The 26926-nt window shown below is 35.1% G+C and overlaps 1 protein-coding gene and 1 long non-coding RNA gene across 4 annotated transcripts in view; both read right to left on the reverse strand.

Moving 5' to 3' along the window:
* LOC125060116 (amyloid-beta-like protein) overlaps nt 1-26926 on the reverse strand; it is a 122184-nt gene that overhangs the window by 69414 nt on the left and 25844 nt on the right. The window lies entirely within an intron of this gene.
* Nucleotides 4226-11703, reverse strand: LOC125060117. The gene is made up of 3 exons (XR_007118798.1): nt 11693-11703; nt 8810-8812; nt 4226-4568 (listed from the first exon to the last, which is right to left on the reverse strand). It is a non-coding gene; the product is annotated as an uncharacterized LOC125060117 (long non-coding RNA).

Below are 26926 nucleotides of genomic sequence, written 5' to 3' on the forward strand. Positions count from 1 at the left end.
CTGACATGTGTACTTTGTACGCACGCACTTTTTTTTAATTTTGATTTCACACACTGAATAAAATTTGGTGTACACGACAGTTACAACGCTCGCCCTACACCGCTTGTTGCTAACACCAAGCAAAATAAAATGTGTTTATTCATTTAACAACAATTAATTATAATGTGTAAGATTTGGGAAACCCTTTTAAGTAAAAAAATAAATGTGTGAGGATTCCCAGCTCTTCTTTTTAGTTTTAAAAAAAAAAATTCCAACAGGCCTGAGTGCATAAATGAGTATGTGGGTGCATGTGAGTGAGTGAATGAATGAAATTTGTTGAAAATATTAGGTGTCTCGTATTACCGTATTATTAAATCTGAGGTCAAGACTCCTAAAGGATTGTAGCGCCATGGAATTGTTATAATTCTATAAATTACTAACACGTCTAATATAAAATGTATATTAAAAAAGTTGTAGTGTTAAAAGAACGTTAAAAATCTGTAATTTCCAAGCTTTATAGCGTAATATTTTAATGGTTATGACTCAATAAAATGCCCGGTCATTCACCCTTTACGACGCTAGAAAAGAGGAGTTTAGACAAATAAAGATAAACATTTTATATATGTTTTGTTGGACATATAAGAAGTTGTTAAAGCTTTATTGATGAAACTAAGATGTATTGTATTTTAGAAAAAATCAAAGTATTAAGATGGTCTATGATAACGGATTCCACGTTTCCATTATTTTTGTATTGAGAGTTGTATGTATGCGTGTTTGTTTAAGAAATATTTTATATACTACTTATTAGAACATCATTATACATTTATAAAAACGAATCCTAATGTTAAAAAGTATTCTTTGTCCGTCTCAAATTCTCAAAGGCGAATTAAGAAGTTAAAGAACTTTATTTCTAATAACAACATGATAATTTTACATGAGAAACTTAATAAGTTCTAATTCTAGTCTTCTGGCTTCATGATGTATATCTTTAATGCCTTTTAAATTAAATAAACACACTAATATCTCGAATTTTAGAAGATAATATATTAAATAATTGCACACCCTCATACAATGACATTAAATACCTTCGTAATGATGTAGCTCGAACGGTCCTAAAACCTAATGTATTTCGTTTATATTTTAAGTAATATAGAGTAAAAGCTTTCAAGGATACTTATCTATCGTATCAAAGAAATTTCTTCGAAACTCCCGGACTTTAATTAAAAATTCCGTCGTACGGTCACTCAAACTTACAGGTAAGTTTGAGTGACCGTACGACGGAAAAAAGACGGACAAAGGAAAAAATTCATGAGATAAATAAGGAATGATAATTTTAATTAAGTTAAATATAAGTTAAGCTTAAGCTATTTAATTTTCTTGATATTTTAATTAAAACCTTTACAATGTCGTTGTTTTTTATATAATAGGGTGAAAAACGAGCCTACGAGACGCCCAAAAAGGGCAGTCAATGGACACCCGTTTCTAGTAGATGCGTTGCCGGCCTTTGAGGGAGGAGTACACTCTAACTTTGAATAGTTGGAGGTCGTATTTCACAGGGAAAACCCCCACCGTGAGTCGATTCCACAGTTCGCTAGTTCATTTCACTTCGCAAGAAATTGGCTTGGAAGTGAATATTACGAAAAAATTGCGTTATTTAATAAATATAATATTTAATAAATAACGAAATGTTTTCGTAATACTTCACCTACAGCTACAACTCTCTGTATTATTAGTGAGAAATACAATTGAGAGCCAAGGGGTTTAAGAATGAAATTCAGAAACAAGATTTAGCGCACTACCACTCCCGAATATCAAACGTAATTTTGAGATACGTAAGTAGTACTTAAAGCTGGGCTGAAAAGTTCGTAGGCTAACATAAAAAAAGTGTTTTTGATAGAATTTGATTTGATTATTCAATATAATCGCCGTCGAGAGCCATACAATATATAGCGGTTATACAATTTGTCGATACAAGAGTATCGACGCTTAGAGCTAGGAATGGGCAAAAGTGATTTCTTTTAGTCAATCTCCAACACGTTTTCAACATACGAAAGTAATACACTACGGATCTTTATACGATACTAGCTGACCGGGCAAACGTCGTTTTGCCATGTATATCATTTATAATAAAAAAATAGGAGTTGATCGTAGAAGGGTGAAAGTTGGGGGGGGTTGTATGTATTTTTTAATGCTGTATCAAAAACAGAAAAAAATATCTAAAAATAAAAATAAAATATTTAGGGGTGGACTACCTTTAACATTTAGGGGGATGAAAAATAGATGTTGTCCGATTCTCAGACATACCCAATATGCACACAAAATTTCATGAGAATCGGTTGAGCCGTTTCGGAGGAGTTTAACCACAAACACCGCGACACGAGAATTTTATATATTTGATATCGTCCTCAAAGTGTGACACCTTTCTGTGTCTGTCTTTGTCATGTCAATCAACATCAAAATTCAGCCTTGGGTGAACCGAGAACTGAACATTTTTCTTGATTTAAATGTTGCATATGTTTCAGAAGCCCATAAATATTTTTCATCTATCTTTATCAATGCGTGGGAAAATATCGCATTTTAAAAGTATGTACTACAAAGGAGAATTGTCAACATCATTTTACGAATGTTATAATCTCCCGATGAAAATACGTTATATTTTTGCGGTTTTTGCAAAAATGCCTGAGCAAACAGGTATGAAGACATAATCTTATTTGAATTGCTTTTATTACAATATTTTGTTTGTTTAACATACTGTTACTATTTAATATTATATTTATAAAGAGTTTGATTTACGCATTTAAATATAATTTCTATTTGCATTTATTGAAATTGAATATTTCTTTCGTTCTATTAATTTACTTGAAACCTGAAAGAGATGATTGATTATTTTATTATTCAGATATTCGTTCTTTTAATTCAAATAGACAAGAAAGAATAACACATAGACCATGAATTCTAAATTTGAAAATACGATTTGTAATTGCTACGAGCCATTTGCGAGCCACCGCACGCGCACCGTCGGCGCTGATGGTCGAGATATATGAACTTCTAGGAAGCGTTTTTGAATGACACGTAGCTATCAGCGCGCACGGTGGTCAGCGCCGATGGCTGCGCGGCAGTACGCGACGCGCGTCGGCGCCGCGTAGCTGTCAGCGCTGACGATCGCTAGAGCGCCTCTGCTTTCAGTGAGCGTTGTAGTGTCGAACGGACGTCGTCAGCGTGTACAGTCATGGCAAATCGCGTAGTGGATACAGGTCGAGTAAGGCGGTCAGTACGATACTAAAACGAACCACGCTGAGCGTCAGCGCTGACGAACTACGCGCTGATCTATGAGCGCTGACGATGAGCGTGAGACTAAATTCAGCCTAAAACCAAGCATTATAGTTAGTACTAATACTATTAATACTAGTACTGTACTCATTTTCCTAACATCAAAATATTAATAGACCAATTATGATAATTTAAAAGAAAATATTTAATAGGCACAATAAATTGAGAGAAAAACCAACTCAACTTGTGAAGCAATTAATTCGCTTTATTTGCGAGTCTTTATTTACTCCGCATTTCATTATACGAATTTACTGTATAATTAGATCAGAATAAAACATATTTAAGACCCTGACAAAATTGAAATGAGGTTTAACCTTGCAGCTTAATAGCTGTAACCTTGTAGTTAACCTAGCGTTTATTAAGCTTATTTCGGTCAAATTCCATTTATGTAAAACTTAGATAATAAAACTAGTGAGGTTCCAGCGGTTTCATAAGCGGATTTCTATAAAGCTATCTTATTTATTTATTTTTTTATTTTAGACAATTCACACCAATTGACCTAGTCCCATGCTAAGCTGGTGAAGCTTGTGTTATGGGTACTAGGCAACGGATATACATACATATTATAGATAGATAGACATATAAATACATATTTTAAACACCCAAGACCTAAGCACAACACCAAATGCTCATCACATCGATGTTCGTCTCAGCCGGGGATCGAACCCGGGACCCATGGATTCGCAGTCAGGGGTACTAATCACTAGACCAATGAGTCGTCAAATTCGTATTCCGGTGCCCTTGTTTACTAAAGGTTGACTGTTAACTTGAATTGTGTATCTTGCGCTAGTCTAAGAAGCTCCGCGGTGAATGCGATGCCGGTCCACTTCCGTACGTTCCGCAATCACGACTTCTCTCTACCAGCCCATCCCTTGCCTTGTATTCCCATCATTATAAGCTAACAAGTCCTAAGCCGGTTGCAGACCGAAAACAAAGCTATGCCAAGGCTAAACTAAGCTATGCCAAGCAAGCTAGGCTAAGCTAAGCTAGAAATAAATAGCGTGCACACCCACAGCTAAGCCAAAGCTCAGACAGTGTGGCGAAGGATGTGCAAAGGGTGTGCGGGGTAGCGGGAGGGGCTTAGCTTAGCTCTAGTAGCTGCGCATCGGCATACACAACTAACTTAGCTTCGCACATTTTAGTTAGCTCACATAGCTTAGTTCGCATAGTTTGCGGTCTGCACACAAGTATGGAAAACTGCGTCAGCTATGCGAGATAAGCTAAACTAACTTAGCTTAGCTCTTGGTCTGCAACCCGTACTATCGTTGATGACGCAAAACGTGTAAACAGTCTACATAAGCTTTCGTGTCGTCTAGATTCGTTGAAGGACTCTTCAGAAAACAATGCTCAGTGATAAATATTAGTTTCACCCTCGTGCATTAACTACGTTAATACCACAATAAGATAACGTTCATTCAAGAATTTACCTCAATATAAAGATTTAAGAAACATTATTCAACGTCAAAACGATTTATCGGGCTGATCGATTACAAATTGTTTCATTACGAACCTAATTACGGTGGCTCCTGAAGATATTCATGTCATCCCTAAGGATCATTTTAATGGACTTGAGCCTTAATTACAAAGCAGTAAGGTTCAGTTTTGGGTTGTGTAAATCAAAGGTTTTTTTGAGTTCATTATCTTGCGTTTTGTTAAAGAAAATGCTTTTTAAGTCTTTGATAAAAGTTCACAAAGCTTGTTCAATATCTGGGCAGAAATTAACAATAATTAGTGATTTAAGTTCTTATAGACTATAGTTTATTTATAAAATGTAAGCGTTATGTAGAAATTATTATATCAAGTACTCTTGACATGACTTGACACAAAAGGAAGAGATTGGCTGCCCACGACACATTCTCGTGTCGCGGTGTTTGTGGTTAAACTCCTCCGAAACGGCTCGACCGATTCTCATGAAATTTTGTGTGCATATTGGGTATGTCTGAGAATCGGACAAAATCTATTTTTCATCCCCCTAAATGTTAATGGTAGTCCTCCCCTAATTTTTTTTTTAAATTTTAGATAAAAAAATTATTCTTTGTTTTTTTATGATACAGCATTAAAAATTACATACAACCCCTAATTTTCACCCCTCTATGATCAACCCCTATTTTTTGGCAAAACGACTTTTGCCGGATCAGCTAGTAAAACTATATATATTCCCGAAAATTACCAAATGGAACGCCGAAATACTTTTAAACCAAATTGGAAATACATCAATATATTGACATAAGGTGAACTTTCAAAGTTAAAATGAATGTTAAAGACTTTTTGAATAGAATTACATATTTATTCAATTTATATAAAAGCCGAGCCGCGGTTTGATTTTCAATGAATCCTCTTTTCATACATTTAACATTTTGAAAGGAAAGTTCCATCGCTCCCATAATTGGATTCCTGTTGCGAGATCGTCTTTTTATCTTGTTTCTTAGAAGTCAAAATTTCATTATTTTGTTTACATTTTAGGGATGTACAAAGATAATATCATACAAAGATAACGCTTTTGTTTAAACATTTTTTAGTCTTACAATTTGACGTATAAACCGGTGCTTTTACCTTCAACAAGAAAGCCTTTTTAAACTGCAGCTTATTAATGAGGTCGCTACTTTATCAAAACCTATTATTACACTGTTTATTTTAACCAAGGACAAAAACGTCTTGATACCACATGAGAGAAAATCAAAATGCATTTCGATTTCGATTCGACGTTTCACGTTATCAGTACTAAATACATCCAAGTATTATAAAATAAAATAAATCAGTGGCGCTACAACCTCTTTAGGTCTTGGCCTCAGATTTAAATCTGTTGCATGATCATTTTTAAATCTAATAGGCAAGTAGGTGATTAGCCTCCAGTGCCTGACACACGCCGTCGACTTTTTGGGTATAAGACATGTCGGTTTCCTCACGATGTTTTCCTTCACCGTTGGAGCAAATGTTAAATGCGCACATAGAAATAAAGTCCATTGGTGCATAGCCGGGGATCGAACCTACGATCTCAGGTATGAGAGTCGCACGCTGAAGCCACTAGGCCAACACTGCTTCACACATCCAAGCATTATAGTTAGTACTAATCCTGTCCTGATGCCTCTATAGACTTATGGTTGCCAGCTCTGGGGCTCTACCAGTAAGAGCTACATCCAAATAATACAACGATTCCAAAACAAAGTGCTCAGGGGAATAGTGGTACTTTCGCAATGACGACCTCCATTGTCTTAACATAGAGGACGTCGCCACAATAATCAAAAAGATTGCTGGAGCCCACGAACAAAGGCTCCACCAACACGAGAATGTCGAGGTTATTCAATTTCATGAAACCACAGGCCTAGTGAGAAGATTAAAAAGGACAAAACCATTAGAATTAGTGTAAGTGAACGTTAGTCTTAAGTGCTAAAAAGCGGTAAGTGGAAAAAATAGTTCACAAGAAAAGAGTGTCTTCCCCTTTCTTATGTTAAATATTATTTTTAAATTAGGTTACTTTTAAATTACTTATTAGTCTTAAGTTAAGCTAGATCGTAATGTTTATTGATGTCTTCGTGCAGAGACAATTTTAAAAAATTAAAAAGGAATCTATTCGATCTTCTATCGAAGACATTATCAGAGTATTATCGCTGTTAATAAAACTTAACCGCGCATTTAATAAATTCGCGTCTTTAAAAGTAATTATAGACCATTAAGCTAACTTTGGTCCTTGACATCATTACTGAAGGATTTACAAAGTAATTTGGGTCATATAGGAAACATTTCATGGGGTAAAGGGTAAATTGCAAAAGTTCGAGACCTCTGGAACGATATCAATTTGTTTTGTTTGAGCTCGTCTACTGCGCTTGAATTTTATGCTTACGTCAGCATGATATCAGGTAATGATGGAAACATGTCAAGAGAAATTTTTAGTTAATTATGAGAGTAAATTTTTACGATGCGCGCGAAAACCGTCACAAAAAACCGACACCCTGAAGTTAGATAGACGAACAAAAAGGGCAGTCTTCGCAGCCCATAGACACCCATTTTTACTGGGTGCGTTGCCGGTCTTTGAGGGAGGAGTACACTCGATTTTTAAACATTATAACGTTGAGAAACAGTATACATTAATACACTTTTTCTGAAATCTGAAAGGCCTAGGTTCAACTCCCGACGATGAACATGTTTTCTATACCTTTGATATGATTAACCAACGCATGACATTTCTACCAACTCTATGCAATGTAAAGCAACTTTTAACGCGATAAGCTAGTAGCTAATAAAAACTCATCCAATTAAATACATCAATTAAAGCAAGAGCTAACAAGCTTTTGCTTTTAACGTTCATTCATTCACTGACCTCGTTCTAAACAAACTCTATCGCTATTCAGATTGTAACTATTGAATCTCTTTGCAACCCGTTTTGTATTATTGACTACTTAATATCTGAATAAACGAACCGCATACAATCGCACTTAAATGAAGAAGACTTCAGGAGAAACCCATTATAGTGGTTCGTTTTGTGTTTGCCTCTGTGGAGGCAAGAAAAGGAACAGTATCTTCTACAGCTCTGTTTGTGCTATTGTTCACATTATTAAAGTTCACATTTCAAGGATCGTCGTGCTCGCTTAAATGTCATTGCTTGTGGCGGCGTCCATGCGTCGGGTTGTCTATCTCCCTAAAATATGGTGAGGCGGCCGATAGCTGGCCATGCGTCATACTCGTGAACGGGTGCTACTTAGGGTGACTGGTCGTACTTGAATTCGTGTATGCGGTGATGTTAGTTATTTCGACTATGAATTTGCGTGTTGTTCCCACGATAATGTAACTGCGTGCTCCTATTTCACCATGCCTCCTGATGGTAGAGGACAAATCTATGTGTTTAATTCATTTTATTATTATTTATTACTTAAGATGTCATGTGGAACATGGTGTAATGATTGCAGCTCCTTACAAAGTTTATTGCCAGATCTTCTCTTCCGTTCTACGCCCTTGATTTGAGAACTGGCACTAAATGTAAAATTAGAAGCATGTATATTTCTTTTTTGTCGTTCATAAGTGTACATTGTGTTACCTATATGAATAAATGATTTTTGACTTTGACTTTGTTCGATTAATATCATCTAAAAATAAAACATTTAAGTGCTATACTTAAGTATCAATACAATATAAATTTTACAATTATTCTTTATATATTTGAGAGCAATTTCAAAATGCTTCAAATTTTAAACACAATGTGGTTACTATATAAATAAAATAAACAAAAGCAATCATGTAAGCCAATTTATTTTATGATTGCATCGATAATCCCATTTTATTGCCAGTATCGAATTGTTTATTTAACTAACCTAGATTGGCCAAACTAATTTATTCATATCGAATAAATTCCAGTTAAAAAAAGAGTTACATTTATTTAATATAAATAAAAATATTCGCATACCAGTTTACTTTTTAACTTATATTTAAAAAAAGTAGCGCTACAACCTTTTAAGCCTTATATTTCATAAATCTGTTTGTGATAGGCACTTGCCTATTACACCACTTACTTAGGTGATCAGCCTTCTGTGTCTGACACGCCGCGCCGTCGACTTTGTTGGTCTAAACTCTAAACTCTAAGGAAACCGTTTCTCACGTTTACCTTCACCGTTCGTGGTTAGGGCACATTGAAAGTTACACAGCCAGAGATTGTATATATGTCTCCGTAAAATTGTAAAACCGTTATTGTAATTTATCTCTGAAGATTGTATTATCTACATTGTGAACCGTAACATACAGCTTACAAGGAATCGTATTAATTTTTAGATATAATCGATCTAAATGAAACTGCATATGATAGAATTGAATTGAATGCATAACGCGCTGATTGGTAAACCCCTTATGGTAGGTTGAGATCAAGAGTAAGTGTTAATAAGTGACTTAAAAAATAGGTAAATAGTCTTATGATCCTTAAGAAAGCCTTTTTTACCGTGTGGTTTAAGCTAACTAAAGCAAAAGGTTTAAAAATGTTCACTACCAAATGAATACATAATAATTTCGAGGCATTTTTAAATTTAATCACATCATAAAGCAAGTAATTTAGCAAGTATATTTCAAACCGAATAATACACATTGCGGAAATCTATTCTAATCTACTGTCCATTATATTACTCGTCGAAGTCAGGTAACCAGGTCAAACTAAGCAGGGATTTTCTAAGTCATCACGGGTAATGCAACCGAATATTGTTTTAAAGTTTGTTATAAGTATTACAAGGGAAACTTGAAACTATCTAATCGGGGGTTAACTTAGTTCGTGTGCTTAGTATTCGAGAGTTTGTAGCATGATTGATGGAGCCAGTGTCCCCCAAGATTACATTCTGATCCAATATGACAATATTGGGTACGATATTTTGGGTCGAATATATCCTGTACACGAGTACACGAAATTAGACGGTGCATCGGAATGGCGATGTCGGCGATGACGCTTCTAGCACTGATATGGAAAGATTGAAGTGTGTGTGAATAAAGTACGTCGAATTGCTTGTCTTTCCCATTTTCCTCTATAGCGCCGAATCGATCATAATAATGGCTGGTAGACACCGCATCAACGCTTTCGAAATGTGGTGCTGGCGACGTATGCAGCGTATTTATTGGACAGGTCATGGAAGCAATGTCTCAATTCCAAAGGAACGACATGTCACTAAAAGCCTTTCAAGCATTTGTCTCCAGAGAGTGTTGAGACCAAGGGGACGCAGCCCAACACGATGTACCAGCCAGGTATAACAAAACCTGGACACTAAACTGACGCCATTCACCTAACTGGAGATCGTTAGAGTACGTCAGTATAGTTCTCTGCCACAACAAAAAAAAAGAAAAAGAAAAAAGTTGAAAGAAATAGTTAGATAAAGATTTAAGATATGTCGCAGCCAACTAGCTTAATTAGCCGCTCAATTAACAGCCTAGCCTTTTAACTAAACGACGCCGTTTAACTAGCGGCTAAAAGATATTCAGCCGTAGCGTTTGTTAAAACATTTAATAGATTGGCTAGCTAATACTAAGGCCATTCGTACGATAGAGTCATTATTTGGCAGAAATAAAACAGGTGAAATATGGCAAAAAATATTTGCTGCGGCATATGACGTATCCGTATATACGATCTGTAAATGTTTTAATAAATAAGCCGAGCAGAGATAACTCTTGAATCTATGGTCGTCAGCAGGTGGCCGATGGCTGGCCATGCGTCATGTTCGGAACGGGTGCTGTTTGTGGTGACTGGTCGTACTTGAATTCTCGATGCGGTGATGTTGGTTATTTCGACTGTTTGCGTGTTGTTCCCACGAGAATGTAAGTGCGTGCTCCTATTTCACCATGCCTCCTGCTGATTGAGGACAAGTCTTAATATTTTTTTTTAATTTATGTTATTATTATTAATTACTTTATATGTCATATGGGACATGGTGAAATGGCTGCAGCTCCTTACAAACGTTGTGTAAAAAAAAAGTGGCGATTAAAAAGACTGGCGGAGAGTTTATTGCCAGTTCTTGTCTCCCGTTCTATGGCCTTGATTTGAGAACTTTCAGTGAATGTAAAATAAGAAGCATTAATATGTATTTCTTTACTGACGAGTCATAAGTGTACATTATGTTACCTATATGATTAAATGATTTTTTTACTTTTTACTTTTTACCAGTGGGCTTTTCTTTTTTCTCTGTATCTTCATCTACCAAATCAGTAAGACACGAAACCTTTAATTTAAAGCTAAAATGTTATAAATTCCCGGAATTCCTAAACTTTATTATATGAAAGCGCAATTATTGATACCTAAGATCAATAATGGAAGATAAGTAAAAAGTTTCAAAAGAATAATGTCAATACGAATCCAGATGGCAACCGAGGCACAGATTACAAAAACACTCCATGAGTTTCCATATATTGGTACAATGATTTTATGCGGAAATTGTGCTTTTTCTCGCGATAACACATTGATACACTGAAAATGGTATTTTAAATGTACTAAATGGCGTTCCAATGCTCTTGACTTTCGTATTACAATACAGAGATATATATATATATACAGAGATGAAAGTCATATCAGTGTTTTTATACATTCACCGGTTTTTTCGGTCTTAGGATTTACAGCGTATTTCAATGTCTTCATATGCCTTTTATTGGATATTGTTACGTGATTGATAAGTGATACGTCTACGGGTAATCAGGTTCGGTACTGCCACAAAACAAATGATTGCTTATAAATAATTTGATCGTTCTAGCAGGTCGTTCTTGGACTTGAAATAAAAATAAAAATTAATAAATCAGTGGCGCTACAACCTCTTTAGGTCTTGGCCTCAGATTTCTTAATCTCTTTCATGATCATTTTTAAATCTAATAGGCAAGTAGGTGATCAGCCTCCAGTGCCTGACACACGCCATCGACTTTTTGGGTCTTAGACATGTCGGTTTCCTCACGAAGTTTTCCTTCACCGTTCGAGCAAATTAAAGTCTATTGGTGCACAGCCGGGGATCGAACCTACGACCTCAAGGATGAGAGTCGCACGCTGAATCTACTGGGCCAATACTGCTCAACATAACCGGCATATTTGAGCTAAAATCCCGAGTCAACACTTATGTAAATACGCCAATGACGTAAATATTTTCCTCGTTTCCGATGGCAAATACGATTCGGGGTGAAATAAATTGGAACCGGGAAACCCTTTTTTGTATCCCATATGATTTATATTGATGGCTTAGGTGCTGCGGCAATTTGAACTAAACAGTTTTTAAAGAGCAGTGTTAGACTAGCAATCGATTTTCATCATGCGTTCGAAACACCGCTTTACACTAATGGAATTTTTGTATATACGTAACTAGCTGACTTGGCAAACGTCGTTTTGCCATGTATATCGTTTGTATTAAAAAAAATAGGGGTTGATCGTAGAGGGGTGAAAATTGGGGGTTGTATGTATTTTTTAATGCTGTATCATAAATTATTTTTAAAATAAAAATTAGGGGTGGACCCTTAACATTAAGGGGGATGAAAAATAAATATTGTCCGATTCTCACACATACCCAATATGCACACAAAATTTTATGAGAATCGGTCAAGCCGTTTCGGAGGAGTTTAACCACAAACACCACGACACGAGAATTTTATATATTAGATTAACACAGACTCAGGTAGACATTGTATGGAAAGGGGCATGTCTTAAAATCCAAAAGTCGTAATGCACCAAAGCTGATCTATAAGATAAAATGCATGCGATCTGCGTCCAAGACCCATCTGGGGTTGTTTAGCGCCATTGGATTATTATTATTAGATAACTTGTGAAATTGACCAGCTCATAAGCCAGATTCAGTCCAGAGCAGTTGTAGCCTAGCGGTTTCAGGGTACAACTCTCAACCTTGAAATCGAGCTTTCAAATGCCTAAGAAATTGCTTTTTCTATCTATTAGCGTAACAACTCTTACGGTGAAGGTCCTTTAGAAACCGGGTGACTTACACACAAAAATCGACTTGAGTCTAGCACAAAAGATAGATCACGTACTTATATAAAAATAGAATAATAAATGCAAATTGTAGCCACTAGACCAGTGATTCCCAAAGTGGTCTATATCGACCCCTTGGGGTCTATGACAACCTGCAAGGGGTCTACGTCAGCGAAAAAAAATTTTCGGGTCCATGAAATGAAAAAGGGGGTCCACGGTAGTGGATCTCAACACATACACTGATTGTACCTATTTACTTACATCATACTATCTTATAATATCAAAACATTATTTATAAAAGTACATACATATCAGATAAAAAAAAATATTTTGAGTAGTTTTAATTAAAAATATAAATTCAATTAATAAATGTATAGATTAACATGTGTTTTTACTTTAAGTTTTTACAATAAACTTCACTACGGATAGAAATTTACAGGAAATCAATATCAGGTAAGTCTACCCAACACAGAAAAACATGGCAAGGGGTCTACGACACAAAAAAGTTTGGGGAACTCTGCACTAGACTATTATTCCGGAAAGACGTACGGTTTGTTATTAACTATGCGTATTTGTTGTGGAAATTTCTTTTTCTGACAGCAGACGGAGACTCATACTTTTAATATACCATGAATACCTGCTTTGTAATATAAATTCGGCGACTGCTAGGTTAAATATGTCAATGGCGCGCTGATTAAATGTTTCCATACAAAAATGTATAGATTTACTATTACTTAGAATAACAATATATAGATGTATTGTGGGTGCTGAAATTTGTATTTATTTATTAAAGTACACCACTTACATAATACCAACGTATCTACAGTATACGTTACAGTGTATTCTAAAATACATGAGAATTACGATGAACATAAAATTTCAACATTTATAAAAATGTACGAAATTTACTTCCGAAATGGAGAGAAAAAATCTAGCAATCAATTTATTAACAATTATATTAATTGTAAGATAACCAATAGATATATCAATGATCAAGTAATTTTACGCTCAGGTACTCAAGATCTATTCCGAGATAAACGGTTCGATACCACCTTTAAATTCCATAAATAAAATCCTACGCACAGCCCACGCATGAAAGCCTTCGTGACTTAGGTACACCCTGGCTTCACACCGGTTTTAATATCTTGGCTTTGAAATAATATGAAAACTGATTCTGACGAATAAAAATCTTTAGTTCAGTTAAACTTACCGTGAGTCAGTGGCGTTAAATAGGGTGGCAGGGCTGGCAAAATGCCACGGGCCCCCGAGCCAAGAGGGCACCTGCCCAATAGATATTATGGTCTATGGATGAATGTGAAGTCTCCAAAACGCATTGGGCTAGCGTGGGGACAACAAACCATTCCCTCTCGCCTAAGATAGGAGGCCAATGCCATAAGTGGGACATTTACAACGTGTAATTGACTACGAGTTTATTAAAATTAAACTTAGTACAATGAGACGATTTTTACTGAAGGGCCCCATCAAAAGAATTTGCCAATTTGTGCCATTTACGCCACTGCCGTAAATTATGTAATCTTACATTATTTAAGTTACTAATTAGAAGCGTAAACAATCATCACACTTGAAACCAATTTGAGCCCCTTACTTTAACTTCACTTATAAATTGTATTTTAAAAAGAGTTTTATTTAAACATCACCATACAACAACTGCCACCGAACTTAATACGTGTAAGGTTTTTTTATATTACAAACGGGCAGGAGGCTCACTTGATGTTCAGTGATACCTCCCATGGACACACACTGCCAGAAAGCTCGCTTAGGAATGGATTTTAAGGACGCACAATTCAATTTGCAATGACTGAGCATTGATGATAGTTGTTGTTGGTATTAATTATTAGTTGACGTAATATTAAAATAGCAAGGCCTATTTAGAATTTTAATAGAACACAAATACTGTGTACTAATGTGCATTTGTATAAAATACCAAATCCATCATTGTTCAACAATGTTTTTTCCCGTTATTTGCTAATGTTAGTGTATATTTAAAATGTTTGACAAAATTTTTACGTTATACTGACCACAGTGTGTTTCATTAAATTAACATCACATACACAAACCATATTTTAACCTCAGTTGACTTTGAAATACAACCGAAGATTTTCTTAAATGTTGGCGATGAACAGAGATCTATTCACAATTCCATTATATAAATGCCATTCACAGTACAGACGAGTGGGCAGCGACACTCCAGCCTGATTGGTGGGAGTGGCTTCATAAATAAAGTGAACCGCCGGTTTCTATACTTAACGTGACGTTTACATGTGGGCAGAGTAATGGTTGGTAATTAATCTATATGAATGGTTCAGCTTGTAAATAATTGAGTAGGCAAATAGGTGTCTAAAATAATTTTTAGTTACAGACAGATGTAACCTCTACCAAATTAACTCCGTATATTTGGGAACATAAAATAAAATAAAAAATAGAGGTTGATCGTAGAGAGGGGAAAATAAAGGGTTGTATGTATATTTTATGCCACATAATAAAAAAAACAAAATTTATCAAAAAAAAACAAAATATTTTTTTTGAGTACACCCCTTATATATATCTATAGTAGTAGCCGATTCAGACTTACTGAATATGCATTAAAACATTCATAATAATCGGTTAAGCCGTTTCGGAGGAGTGAACGAACATTGTGACACGAGAATTTTATATATTAGATAATATAATGGAATATGAAATATGTGGATATTCCCACACAAGATGCTCACAGCCTTCATGGGTTATTCCACGCATTCTATTGACATATTTGCACTCGAATAATTACCGATAATCTGTTATAAAAGTTTCTTAGGCCCTCAGCCACCGGAGTCCTAAACACATGCCATAATACAAAGAAAATCATCAAAATCCAATCCAGTTGAACACACAAAAAAATGTTTCCAGGTCAGGTTTAGGAGAACACACGCACATAAGATTTATATTAAGATTACCTTAGACTCAGCTCATTAAGTATGGTTATTTAGTCAAGAAAAGACTCCCTCGTAGACAAAACCAGACGACCAGAGGTGCTAGTATAAGTGAAAAGGCCGTAATGAAGGTTAAATAGCGTCTGTTCTGTCACGTCCCACAATTCATTACAGATGTAGACACAGCTCATTAATCTTAGCGAGATAAAAGCATTAAAACGAAAAAGAAATTGGAGGCCTAAAGAGTTTTTATCCAGCAAAGCCGAAATGTAAGCGTAAATAAAAATACTTCCTTCCCAACCTTTATAAACTAATAGTCTTATTCGTATAAAGATACGAATATGTACTAATGATAAGAAAAAAACATACTTAAAGATTATTTCATCCTCGTTTTCCCATTAAATATTTTGCTATTTCCTTTGTAGATACTCGGTTATTACTATCGTCGCTGTATAAATATATATATACGCTGTATATATATATTACAGGAAAACATTACAGAAAAAAAAAATCGACAATGTTCGTTAAAATATTATTATGTGTTTTTGTACATAGTTGTAGATGGTAAAAAGGACTTATTTATTAATAACGTAAGTAAGTTCTTCATAAGTTCTTCATGATTATACCAGTTAAATGACATCTCTTATGAAAAAAATCTAAGTGGTTTTTTGACATACGAGGTTTGCTACAGTGACGATAAGATGTACCTAAATTATATAAGTTAGTCCCCTTCCACATATCTAACCAATCGCAGAGCTATCTTGAAAAAGCGTGATCATTAATTTTTTGCTCACTGCTGCATATTTCTCTATTTTATATTTTGTTAGTAATAGTTATTAAGCATGCTGTATTTGCCTGTTAAAAAATGAGCAACCTTTTTTAAAGAAAAATCGATGTATATATAATATAACATGGAGCAGTGTTGGCCTAGTAGCGTGTGACTCTCGTCCATGAGGTCGAAGGTTCGAACCCCTTCTGTGCACCAATGGACTATCTGTCTTCGTGCGCATTTAACACAAGCTCGGGCGTTAGATCACAAAACGGGACGACGTGTGACAGAACCCTGATCAACTTCTTGAGTTTTAGATAGAAAAATCATCACGACACAGGTAACCATATCTGAGGCCAAGAGCAAGGCATGTAATCACTTTCGCGAAGTCATTTGTGCTTGATAGTCAATCTGAAATTTCATTGCTGCCCAATTAAGTTTCAGATATTCATTGGCTTTATGAACTTCAGATTAGCATTGGAAGCAGTATCAAACATTAATTTCCAATCTGTATCCAGTATTGGTCTAAGGAAGCTTCTATTGAGAGATATCGATTTCAATAACTGGAATATATACGGTTTGAATACAGATTGATTTTCATGTTAGACAAACACGACAAGGATTTTCAGTAATAGTTCTAGGCCAATACGATAATGTCGAAGAAATTAAATAAATATTAATAAATATGTGAAGTTACTCAGCGGATATATAAAGATGTCGATTGTGTCGGTTACATTCAGTAGGCGTAACGTCTACTGCGTTAGAGCTATCAATGAGAAAGTTTTAGGTATATGACAAAGAATGTAAATTACTTGAACTATGCGATAATCGCTGAAATGAAATCCATATAAAATATGGACTGCCAAAGACCCCAAGGGGACCGACAGGAAAAAGAAACGTGGGGATATCACAAAGGTGATGGCCTGACCATAGAGGTTTCTAGGGAGAAATGGGTGGAGGAAGCAAATGGAAAGTTCAGGAGGAGGCCTTTACCCTTGGGTCCATACTGCAGAACACGAAGTATTGGAAATAACAATAAATAATGTAGACGTAACATACACTTAGTATGTAATAACAAAAGTAACACACATTTGATTTGCGATTTTTATACTATGGAATTAAATTGGCTTAATTATTATTATTATAATGATAATCGCAAATAATATATAGACGAAATTGCTACCCGTGTGACGTCGTGGGTCCTTGTGTATGAACATAAACGCATTAATCAAATTAATGTTTTGTTTCTTTTATTTATATGATACTAGAGTGAAAAAGGACTTTAATAGGTTTAAAAGGGTTTAAGTACGTTTATAAATAAGGCATCTGTCGCATAATGCCTTGGTAAATGCAGGATTTATCTCATATATTTTATATTCGGATCGCTTATAAAGCCGCGAAGAGCCTCAATGCTTGTTCAATTTTAATTTGTGGTTTGAAATCGTAAAACATACACACAAACACAAAAATTTACATCATATGCCTTTGTGATTTACTGTAATATTACATAACAATAGTAATAACTAAAAACCTTCCCACATTCGAAACGTGCCAACATTAACATTCGCGAACAACAATTTTCTCATTGAATTTACGGCGTTGAAACAAAAGCAAAAACAATTTACCAGCGCCTGAACATCTTTTATCACGTACAGGCATTTTTATACGCCCAAGGGTTATAAAGATAATTAAGTTTCGTCGTGAAAAATGCAGGTGGCATTCGAGAGCTTTAATAAACCTCGAGAGTTCTTAACACGATTGAGTTTCGAGAGGTTTTTCTTTGTATATTTTCCGTTTTACTTTTCAAAGGAGACTAGACAAAACCACCTTTTTTGAGATAAAAAATAAGAACGGTCATACGAATATATGAACTTGGGAATAAATTCAAGAATTTATTTAACTCTAAACTAAACAGAACCTCGTCGCTCAATTGTTTTACCATTTTCAAATATCTAGCCAAATTGTATTGGTTACTTTACATGTTTTTTTTTATACAATAGGGGGCAATCGAGACTTCTGGACGCCCATAAAGGGCAGTAATCGCAGCCCATTTACACACATTTTAGTGGGTTCTTTGCCGGCTTCAAGAGAGGAGTACGCTCTATCTTTGAATAGTTGGAGGTCGTATCTCTCAGGGGGATACCCCCACCGGGAGTCGATTCTACTGTTTGCTAGTTCGCATAAAAAAGTGCTATGAAACGGACTGTGCAAGACTACCAGCCCTCAAGGTGGTGCTGATAAGCTTTTATACAACATAACTAACATTCATTTTATGGACCTCCAAATTTTTTTTTCTTTTACGAATATCTGTCAAAATTCTATTGTTTGTGATTATGATCCTTTTTGATCTGTATTATTATAATTGTGCAATAAAACCTTCGTATTACTCTTTAAAATCGAAAAAGCTCTATCAGGAATTTCAATACAACTCTTAAGAAACGCGATACTTTTCACAACAGTAAGACTCTACTTTGGATTTTTATCAAACGGAATTCTTGAGTAAATACGACTGGCGTTTGATTTATTGGAGGAAATAGTTTGGAAGAACCAGTCAATGAACTAGGGAGCTTTATTAGGATTACTCAACACTTAGACTTGGCTTTAAGAAAGTTTTAAAGGAATTCAAGAACTCTGACGTGCCTTCTGAAGTCTTTAACGCTATTGTGAGGTATTTTAATGGGAGTTTAAATAGTAAATAATGTTATTATTGTGATTATTTTCATCACAAATCTAACCATCACAAATCGTGGATTTTTCTTTAGAATTTTCAGTCTAGACATGAGTGTTTCCTCAAAATTTCCTTCACCTTACGAGCAATGGTGACATATAGGTATAAATTATTATTATAATTGATAAATGATATCTAATTAGTATTTTACCCATTACATAAACTTAAACTTATATATCTATTCGATATAAAGGAACCATATTTATGGCGTTTTAAAGGTTTTATGAAGGCCATAAAATAACTAATAAAATTTTTATTTTATTTAGGTTGCCAAGAGCTTTTATAAGAATTGCAAAACCAAATGTACAATAATTAACAAAAAATTGCCATGAACGGCATACTGAAGTAAAATATAATATTTATAAATATTAGTGTAGCGTACGTATGTGTTCATTTGTGTGTGTGAGCATGTGAGACTATTTACTTAATATATTTTATATTTTATAAAGCGACACATCGATATGTATCCAAAAAAAATATGGCTTTGTGTAAAGCTATAAATAAACTAGTTTTTCCTGTAACTGAAAAACGCCTAAAAGCTAGATTTATAAGCACCAAGCCGGACAGCTATAGACCATAGATTAACGACGGGTCAAACTGACAGTTCACAGTGACAGCTGGATGGGAGCATAAACAAAATTGATATGCCTCGTTGGTTTTTGTGGTCTGTGACGATATTAAAGGGTTATCTATTTTGAAGCTGAATTTCTGTATGAGGGCACTCTTAAGGCGATATATATTTAATAAAATTGAGGTTTTTAAAATAGAATAGAGAATGACAATTTTAAATGTTTGACTACAAAAACCATTAACAAAGTGTAGGCGGATTTGTTTATAAATTAATTTAATATTTTTGGCGTGTGTTGAAGGTTTTAATTTTTAATCTATATTTATATCTGAATTTAGCGCGAATAAATAAGCTATATTAGAAGGGCGTTTGAGTAATAAATAACCAGTATCCGCATTAAACATGACTTTCCAGACTCTAATATCAGAAGTCTAGACTGTAGACAGCCTCATAAAATATAACTTAACATAACCGCACAGAACACTGTCAAATGACTCAGTCTCCATAAATAAACCGACAGACTGATTTGTATCTATCCGTTGAAGATCGTAGAGTGGAAAGGAATGAATACGATAAGTTTAATCAAAGACAAAAATTTAAAAGAAAAATGTTGTAAAGTTATCGAAACGTAAGTAGTCAAGTTACCCTTTAAACCTCATTAAATTAGCTATATTTAAACTATAAACAAATTGCCCAACGTATAGGTGGCCTAATGATCTTTTATCAGCTGGCGAACATCAAGTCCTAGCTTGATCGAATTCGATTCGTAGAAGACATCCAATGCATACTCTAAGAGTCTGGTACAGCACTCGAACGTGCCAAGGTTCGAAATGTTAAACGAAATATGTATCTAATTCAAGAATATTATCCTGAATAAAGAATAGAAGCCATCCATAAACTTATTATAACAATTGGCGATTTCGTATTTGATCTAATCGTTCCATAATTAACGATTTGTTTGGGCTTCAGATATTATTTATGGAACGAATTCGAGAGTAAGGCTTTAGTTAAATGTATATAGCTCTGGTCTGGTCTTGTCCTGTCATCCCTGAGGTCGTAGGTTCGATCCTCGGCTGTGCAACAATGGACTTTCGTTCTATGCGCATTTAACATTCGCTCCTACGGTGAAGGAAAACATCATGAGGAAATCGCCTTGCCTTAGACCAGAAAAGTCGACGGCAAATGATCATGAAACAGAGAGAAATGAGGCCCAGACCTAAAAAAGGTTGTAGCGCCACTTTATGTAGGTCTAAGTACCTTTATTTTTAAATACAAATGCGCATAACCAGGGAAAATGTTAAATGAAAACTCAAACAAAAATACGTGTGAAAGGAACTAACCGGCACAAAGTATAACGCGAATGCAAAAACATTGGGATAAAGTCGAAAAATGCTACTGTAAATCGCGTTAAACTGCCTTCGTTAAATACGTAGTGAAAAATTATACTAACCTACTTGAATACAAACATTTTCAACATGACTCCCCGGTACTTTGGGGCTTAGTACAATTTTATGTTTTTAAAATGTAATCCCATGTTAACGGCCTTACATTTTTAGCTTATGCAAAAATGTGCTTTATTCCTATGACTTAAAGTAAATTTTGCTTTAATAGATTGTGTTTCTATAAATTGTGTTAAGTTCTTATTACAATTACTAGTACATGGTCTTCGAAAGAGTCGGCCTTCTTCAAATCCAAACACTCTGTTACATTTATAATAAGGTGTACTTATTAATATGTTATCAATATATATATATTTAGTAATGTTATAAAAACCTGTTGGTGACCAACTCTATCATATAAATATAAAAACATAGTAGACGAGTAGAAAAGAGTACATTTAATTTATTTTATCGATTTGTTGTTCAATGTTTTTTTTGCACAAAAGACACACAATACACATACATAAATACATACATAAAAATAAACGCATTTTTAAAGCTATTGCTTTACTACTGATTAATAGGAAAAGTGAATTCGTTTAACGTTTAATACGGTAATATATAGTAAATTGTCGTTGTATAGCTTCAAAGTTGACACTTTTCACTTTAATTTTAACATAGTAGGTATGTCATTCTATATTTGGGTGTTGCTATAAATGTATATAAAAACGATCGTAAAATATGTTGCTAAGCGCAAAACTCTAAATCGGCTAGAGGTTTTAATGAAGGAAAATTATAAAAAATATTGAATACTTTAGTTTTATTTAGTAGGTACTGAGGTTTTTAAGTCGGGAAAGCCAAGTCGCTAGCTATCTAAACGTTCCATATTATGTTGGTATGTAGCTACTGAAATGGCCGACTAAGAAAAAAACATTAAGGCGAAACGAATTTCGCAAGGCAGCTTACAGCTAATAAATAAATATAATTTGACAGAGACGAATCAACAGTCTCACGATTTATTGATAAGGAAGCTTTTTTATAGAACAGGAGGCAAACGGGCAGGAGGCTCATCTGTTGTTGAGTCATACCGCCGCCCATGGACACTCTCAATGTCAGAATGCTCGCGAGTGAGTTACCGGTCTTTTTTGTACGTCCTTTATTTAGCGCCCTAAGTCAAATCGGTTCTGAAATACTTCAGTGGGCAACTGGTTCTACATAGTGATAGTGCGCGGCAAAACTGTCTTAGAACGCGGCCACACGATGCGTTAACAGTGCGGTGTGGCGCCGGAGCGGTGCCGCAACGTCATCCTACTTACAAATTACTATACCATGTCACATGACGCGTTGCGCCGCAAGCGCACCGGAGTTGTGACCTACGAGACGAGGGGGGGGAGGGGTAAAATATATTGCCACACCGCAACGCCCGTGTGGAACCCTATAGCTCGAAGTAACCGCATCGTGTGGCCGCGCTCTTAAAAAACGCTCAGTTGTGTCGACGGTTTACTTTAGTAAATGACAGTAAACTATTCAAGAAGGCGTTGGTACAAGCAACACTTAAAAGATAAACTCAGCGAAAGGGCTCTCCAGATAACTCGCGCTTCGTGGCATAATTTATAAATGGCAAGGGGCTAATAATAATTTCAGTGACACGTTCATAATAACCTTACTGAATTATTTATGAGCCGGTTTTGATACTCCGAATTGAGCCAAATAAATTTACTCTTGAAATTATTAAGCCCTTTAGTTGTTATTTAATATTATTCGTCGTTGGCCTTCAACGATACTTAAGATAATATAAACTTGAATATGATAAACGGAAATAAAAGTCAGTCAAATTTAATTATAAAGTGTGAATCACATATCTGTTCGCAAACCCGGTCAACCGTTTGAGGAGTTCAGCAGTGCTACTCTGAAAAGTCGATTTTGTCTTATTACCTCATGTTAGGTAATGAATGATGAAACTATATAGTCAGCCCTGCGATTCTGTAACTCACTTTTCGAACTCACACAGCGGTTTTCGCATCGGCGGTCGCTCTCAAATCAGTCGTGAAGCAGTCATTTTATGAGTTGGCTGTCTAATAAACAATAAACTACTAGCTCCCACCTTTTCAGAATGCCAAATCATAAAATGACTGCTTCACGACTGATTTGAGACTGACCGCCGATGCGAAAACCGCTGTGTGAGTTCGAAAAGTGAGTTACAGAATCGCAGGGCAGGTCTCTGGTCAGTATATCCCGATAGTCTATGGTTAATGGACTCAGTTTCCGCACTTAGACTCATAATCGGTCCTTTTGTTTTAAACGATTAAAGACAGTTGATACTTAACTTCGACCAAAAAACCGCCACCGATCTTATCACACAAAATATTGTACATTTCTTAACGCCTACAACAAAATTAAATAATTCCATGTTATTTTTTTATACAAGCATGATTAAGGCAACAGTTAACAAAACGTCAGTTATAGGTAAAAATATTAGACTAACATTTTCTGTATCATATTTTATAAACGATAAAATTAGTGTAAGAGCCCAGACTGTACATTTTCTTACTCAGGCTTTTTTAGTTCCAGCGTGGGGATTACCTAATTCGCCGAAGCTATGCCCCAAGAGTACAGCCAGACGCAGGCACTCATGCAAGCATTGTAGCCATAGCATAGCATTTAATTTCGTAGCATTCATAATATTTGATCATTTAGTATTATTTTATATATGTATATTATATTTCTATTATGCAAAGTAGTGTTTCCTACAGTAGGACAATTTGATTGTTAAGAGGGATTTCGAAAATTAACTAAAAGCATTTGGAATTGAATTTCTTCATTATATGTTTTGAAAATTTACTTCCAGTGTTTCGTTAATCATTTGCTATTATGTTTTTACTTAAACCTATAATATAAGTTTCTAAAGTGAACTTTTATTTTATTAAACTATTTATTATTATAAATTATATTTGCCCCATACCAATTTTAGATAGGCTAAGGATGGCAATGACAATTAGTATCGGTAATTTCTTACAAAATTAAATTTTTTCCATAAATTTAATTATATACCTAATTGCATGTATTATATAATCAGTATACCTTCAAGTTGTTAACCGTTTAAACCCATTGTTTTTTTTATAAAACTGCTCATAGACAATTTATTGAATGACTAAAAAATAACTCCGTAAAATATTTATAGCCTAAATAGTTTATATTGGAAAACTCCGTTTAAATCGTGCACGAACCAATTTATTTATGTCAGCTCCAGACAGATTCAATATGCCCTAGTAATTTCATATCGCCTCGCTTTGAACTCCCTTGTGTATAACTAGGTTTCATATATTCCATTCACTATGCCAGGGTCACACTTAAGATACCGGAGTGTTCCTTAATGAGAGCTTTGGGCAAGACCCGCCGTAAGTGAATTTACTATATAAAACTTTCTCGTAATATCTGGGTCAAATAATTTAACGCCCTGAGAGAATTCTCTATAACGCTTTCCGTATATGCACAAGGAAATAGCGAACGTCAGAGGTTTTATAATTTCTTGGAAAAAATTTAGTATTCAACGCGCTAAGGCGTGCTTTATGCGAAAATTTTGTTGTATACTAAATTTAAATTTTTGATTGCTAATATTTTTGACTTCTATTTTTTTTTTTTAAGACAATTCACACCAATTGACCTAGTCCCATGCTAAGCTGGTGATGCTTGTGTTATGGGTACTAGGCAACGGATATACATACATATTATAGATAGATAGACATATAAATACATATTTAAACACCCAAGACCTAAGCACAACACCAAATGCTCATCAAATCGATGTTCGTCTCAGCCGGGGATCGAACCGGGACCCATGGTTTCGCAGTCAGGGGTACTAACCACTTGACCAATGAGTCGTCAAACTTAGAGTTAACTAGAAGTATTTTAAATAATCCGTAGTTAATATGTCAAAACGGATTTCATATACAATAAGAAATTGTTTCTTTCTTTACCGCCTAATATGTCTTTATCGAGGTGATGCAATGATGTCGGTATTATCGAGTGGACCATGAGACTGATTCTGCATTCAGACCCCAACTCAAAGGGCTAGCGATAGCAATCCATCCAAACATCTCAGCCGGCTACATATAAAGCATCTTCTAAATAATTATAAAACTGTATATATTTTTTCATACATTTAGTAGTACACTTGAAAACAAAATACCTCCTTTTGTCCTATTGCTAAGCAAATTTAGCCTTTGATAAATACCTTTATTTAAGCGCCTTTGCCTTCTATTACTAAACCTCTACGAATACTTTAAGTACTACTTTGTACATTGAAATGCTTTTGCGAGCTTAAATCTTCAAGTTTATTAAGAAAATCTTATCTTAAGCTTTAAGTTGCTTTCTAGGTTTTGATAAAAGCTAAACGTCACTGCGACTAAGATAGAGGAGGGTAATGTCCCTTAATTGAATCGCAAAGTGCTGACTGGGCGTTTCTGAGGTTACTAGAATATTTAGCTGGTAAGTTCACGAATAATTTAGTCCAGTTCAACGTAAGTTGTTAGAATAGATTTTCAGTTCCATGTTCTTATAATACGGGTGTTATAGTTGGCTTAGAATCTTACCCCAATAAATAAGAAATGAGACCTCAATAGGCAATCTAAAAGAAATTGCCAATAACATTATCAAAACGGCTGGTCAAAAGAAAGTATTATAAACTCTTATCAGCAATCGACACCGTACTACTATTCTAGTGCAAATACCAATCCTTAAAAAAATTATATGCCGGCAACGCATTTGGGAGCCCTCTGGCAATGTGAGTGTCTATGAGCGGCGGTATCACTTATCAGATGACTCTCCTGTCCGTTAAAATAAAAAAAAATAAAAAAAAGGAATGACTTCATAAGGTCATACACGTGTTCTATGTGTCTCATAAATTTAATAACTAAATGCATTCAAATTAGAACAAAAATGGCTCTTATCACTAATGTAATACTTAATTAATATGACTAATTAGCTCTAATAGAATTCTCCTAATGTTTAATACCGACTTAATAAATGTCAAGATGAGAATAGTTCCGCATTTCCAACCTTTGGGTCATGAATACTAAATTATTTCCACTTTCATTTTATCTTCATGAATATTTAATTTGTCGGGTTTCCTTATTCTTTTATAGAAAAATTAGATCTCATGAGTGGTTTCTCAAGTAGGCGATTGATTTCTATCTTATTAAAGTCAAGACATTATAAGAACGTTGTTTGTACGCAGTAAATAATTAATGTTTTCTCAGTTATTAAACCCAGGACCATGGGTTGATGCCATGCTACATACATGTACCGCATTTACCATGGAAAGTGTTCAAAGGAGTTTTTCAGATTAATACCCTGAGTTTCATTATACGTCAAGGCAGAATACGAAATACCGTATCACCTCGACGTGCGTCGTTCCACGACTGAGCGTTTTTAAAGCAGCCTTGCGATTCTGAAAAGGTGGGAGCTTGTAGTTTATTGTTTATCAGAATGCCAAATCATAAAATGACTGCTTCACGACTGATTTGAGACCGCCGATAAAAAAACCGCTGTGTGAGTTCGAAAAGTGAGTTACAGAATCGCAGGGCTGTTTTTTCACTACCACTATGTGGAACCAGCCCTCCACTGAAGTATTTCCGAACCAATTCCACTTAGGGTCCTTCAAAAAATGAGCGTATCATTTTTAAAATGGCTGGCAATGCTCGAGCCTTCTGGTAGTGTCTGTCCATGGGCGCCGGTATCACTTAACAGCAGATGAACCATCTGTCCGTTTGACCCCTGTTCTATAAAAAAAAAATCCTTTAGTCACGAAAATTATAAAACTGTATCGA

The sequence above is a fragment of the Pieris napi genome, chromosome 21, assembly GCF_905475465.1.
Source record: "Pieris napi chromosome 21, ilPieNapi1.2, whole genome shotgun sequence".
Taxonomy (NCBI): domain Eukaryota; kingdom Metazoa; phylum Arthropoda; class Insecta; order Lepidoptera; family Pieridae; genus Pieris; species Pieris napi.